Source organism: Salmo trutta, chromosome 38 (genome assembly GCF_901001165.1).
Source record: "Salmo trutta chromosome 38, fSalTru1.1, whole genome shotgun sequence".
Classification (NCBI taxonomy): domain Eukaryota; kingdom Metazoa; phylum Chordata; class Actinopteri; order Salmoniformes; family Salmonidae; genus Salmo; species Salmo trutta.
In genome coordinates, this window is record NC_042994.1 from 1,200,317 (window position 1) to 1,204,690 (window position 4,374).

At 44.5% G+C, this 4,374-nt stretch overlaps 1 protein-coding gene across 1 annotated transcript in view; it reads left to right on the plus strand.

Moving 5' to 3' along the window:
- LOC115177900 (slit homolog 1 protein-like) overlaps window positions 1–4,374 on the plus strand; it is a 135,199-nt gene that overhangs the window by 31,493 nt on the left and 99,332 nt on the right. The window lies entirely within an intron of this gene.

Genomic DNA, 4,374 nt, shown 5'->3' on the forward strand with positions numbered 1-4,374 from the left:
ACCACACTATACACTACTCTACCACGCTATACACTACTCTATCACGCTATACACTACTCTACCACACTATACACTACTCTACCACGCTATACACTACACTACCACACTATACACTACTCTACCACACTATACACTATTTTACCACACTATACACTACTCTACCACACTATACACTACTCATACACTACTCTACCACACTATACACTGCTCTACCACACTATACACTACTTTACCACACTATACACTATTTTACCACACTATACACTACTCTACCACCCTGTACACTATACACTACTCTGTCACACTATACACTGCCACACTATACACTATTTTACCACACTATACACTACTCTACCACCCTGTACACTATACACTACTGTACCACACTATGCACTACCATCCCTGTCCAACTCCTTATTGGTTCTCGTCTACATACAGTGAGCTGCCAAAGTTTTGGGACAGTTACACATTTCTTGTTGTTTTGGATTTGAAATGATACAATGACTTTTAGGTTAAATTGCAGACTGTCAGCTTTAATTGAAGGGTATTTTCATCCATATCGGGTGAACAGTTTTTGTACGTTGTCCCCCTTTCTAGGGGACCAACAGTATTGGGACAAATTGTTAAAGTAGTAAAAAGTTGAGTATTTGGTCCCATATTCATAGCATGCAATGATTACATCAAGCTTGGGACTCTTTAGACTTGTTGGATGCATTTGCTATTTGTTTTGGTTGTTTCAGGTTATTTTGTGCCCAATAAAAATGAATAGTAAATAATGTATTGGGTCATTTTGGAGACAATTCTATGGTAAATTAGAATATAAGTTTCTAAAGTCTTCTATATTAATGTGGATGCTACCGTGGTTACGGATAATCCTGAATAAATCGTGAATAATGATGAGTGAGAAAGTTACAGACGCACAAATATCATACACCCCCAGAAAAAAAGGCTGACCTCCCCTGTTATTGTAATGGTGAGAGGTTAGCATGTCTTGGAGGTATGATATTTGGGTTTCTGTAACTTTCTCAGTATGGGACCAAATACTTAATACACATGTAAGTTAATTTGTCCCAATACTTTTGGTCCCCTAAAATGAGGGGACTATGTACAAAAAGGGCTGTAATATCTGAACGTTTACTTGATATGGATGAAAAATGCATATTTAACCTCATAGTCATTGTATCATTTCAAAGTGCTGGAGTACAGAGCCAAAACAACAACGACATGCGTTTTGGAGCTTCACTCTATTACATCTTACAGTTATCCTATCCAGATGGTTTGCTGGCCAATGGTTTGGGGCTAAGCAGTTTGTGTGTGTGTGAACACAGTGAGTCTGGGTATGTGTTATGTGTGTGTGGTGAGGAGAAAGGGGGGTATTTGGGCTCCGTGCTACTGCTTGGAGACACTAGGAGACAGATACACAAACACAGACGGAGAAAGAGAGTGACAGAGAGAAAGAAAAGCAAACACAGAGTAACTCTTTAATTATCCGATTGATTGATCCCAGCATGACAGGTGTGTGTGTGTTGGTGTGGATGGATGGATGGATTATGGGCTCTAACAGAGTTCAGAGAGAGAAGAAAGAGGGAGAGGGGGTAGGGGAGAATGAGAGTAGTTGTTGAAAGGGAGATGGAGAGAATGTGATAGAAAAATAGGTGGGTTAGAAAGAGAGAAAAGGGGGATAGAGAAGGAGAGAGGGAAAGGTGTGTGTGTGGGGGGGTTGGCTTGTTTGTTTTTGTGCAATTTCACACTGTCGCTCCCATTAGGGAATCACCAGATGGACTTGGCATGTTCAATCAATCAGTAAACACACAACAGGGAGGGAGGGAGGGAGGGAGGTAGGGAGGGAGGGAGGGAGGGAGGGAGGGAGGGAGGGATGTTTCCGTGCTGTGTTGATGGACATCATAAAGCCTCAGTCCCAGCAGACCTCTTCCTCTGAAACACGCCAGCAGACAGGGAGGAAGAGGAGGAGGAGGAGGAAAATACACACATGCTAACACACGGAGGAGGAGGAGGAAGAGGAAGAGAGGAATACACACAACATGCTAACACACAGAGGAGCTGTCTGTGGCGTCTTTCATGGGTTCTCTGTATGTATCCTCCTAATTCTCCCTCATTTCCTCCCCCTCTTATTTTCTGCCTGCTTCACTCCCTCCATCTTTCTGCTTCACTCCCTCCATCTTTCTGCTTCACTCCCTCCATCTTTCTGCTTCACTCCCTCCATCCTTCTGCATCCCTCCCTCCATCCTTCTGCTTCACTCCCTCCATCTTTCTGCTTCACTCCCTCCATCTTTCTGCTTCACTCCCTCCATGCATCTCCCTCACTTATATCCTTCTTCCATCCCCCCTTCCTCCTTCCTTCTCCCTCCATCGTTCTCTTTGCCTCTCCTTTTTCTCTCTCCATCCCCTCTCCCCGTTGCTTTCTCTCTCTGTGTGTATCCTGTCTTTTGTGTCTGTCTGTGTTGTGGTAGCTCCACACCCAGAGCCAGTCTTTGTCTGTTGAATACCCAGAGGGAAGAGCCCTCCCTGGTTTCCTCTCCCCGGAATAGGACCTCACCCCTGGGGCTAACCAGGAATTACTGAGGCACAGGTGGAGCTGGGAGGATGTATGTGTGTGTGTGTGTTTGTCTGTCTGTACCTTGACCTTGAGGTGAACCCCACCCTTAGTCCCCTTGTTCCTGTCTCACCCGTCCCCCCTCTTCCCCCATCACTCTCGCTCTCACTAACTCACTCACTCACACACGCACATGCACACACACATACCCTCCAGTGTATTATTGCTGAGTAGGGTGGAAACTTCTATAAAACATGCACTGGGGAAAAACCATAGTATGGAGGAAAAAAACTAAGATTTTCAATAACGTACTTTCATTTTGTGTTTCATTAAACATTACAGTTAGTTTTTTGTTACTTGGCAGGATTTTTTGGGATTAAAAATTTATTCCCATTCATATTCCAATTTTGCTGAACCCCTAAACCTTAACCCTAACCACAAACCCCTAAACCTAACCCTAACCACAAACCCCTAAACCTAATCCTAACCACAAACCCCTAAACCTAACCCTAACCACAAACCCCTAAACCTTAACCCTAACCACAAACCCCTAAACCTTAACCCTAACCACAAACCCCTAAACCTAACCCTAACCACAAACCCCTAAACCTAACCCTAACCACAAACCCCTAAACCTAACCCTAACCACAAACCCCTAAACCTAACCCTAACCACAAACCCCTAAACCTAACCCTTTTACTTTATAGGACATGCAATATGTCCCGACTCTCCTATCTTATCAGGACATTCTGGTCACTTGTCAGGACATTCTGTCACTTGCCAGGACATTCTGGTCACTTGTCAGGACATTCTTGCCACTTGTCAGGACATTCTGGTGACTTTTCAGGACATTCTGGTGACTTGTCAGGACATTCTGGTGACTTGTCAGGACATTCTGGTGACTTTTCAGGACATTCTGGTGACTTGTCAGGACATTCTGGTGACTTGTCAGGACATTCTGGTGACTTTTCAGGACATTCTGGTGACTTGTCAGGACATTCTGGTGACTTGTCAGGACATTCTGGTGACTTGTCAGGACATTCTGGTGACTTGTCAGGACATTCTGGTGACTTGTCAGGACATTCTGGTGACTTGTCAGGACATTCTGGTGACTTGTCAGGACATTCTGGGGACTTTTCAGGACATTCTGGTGACTTTTCAGGACATTCTGGTGACTTGTCAGGACATTCTGGTGACTTGTCAGGACATTCTGGTGACTTGTCAGGACATTCTGGTAACTCGATTACTGCCTCATTGCCTGCTTCCGTAATGGGTCCGCGGTCAAAGAACCACCCCTCATCACTGTCAAACGCTCCCTAAAACACATCAGTGAGCAAGCCTTTCTAATCGACCTGGCCCAGGTATCCTGGAAGGATATTGACCTCATCCCGTAAGTAGAGGATGCCTGGTTATTCAAAAAAAATAAAAAATAAGAACAGATATAGCCCTTGGTTCTCTCCAGACTTGACTGCCCTTGACCAGCACAAAAACATAATGTGGTGTACTGCATTAGCATCGAATAGCCCCTGCGATATGCAGCTTTTCAGGGAAGTTAGGAACCAATATACACAGTCAGTTAGGAAAGCAAAGGCTAGCATTTTCAAACAGAAATTTGCATCCTGTAGCACAAATTCCAAAAAGTTCTGGGACACTGTAAATTCCATGGAGAATAAGATCACCTCCTCCCAGCTGCCCACAGCACTGATGCTAGGAAACACTGTCACCTCTGATAATCGAGAATTTCAATAAGCATTTTTCTACGGCTGGCCATGCTTTCCAGCTGGCTAACCCTACCCCGGCCAACAGCTCTGCATCCCCCG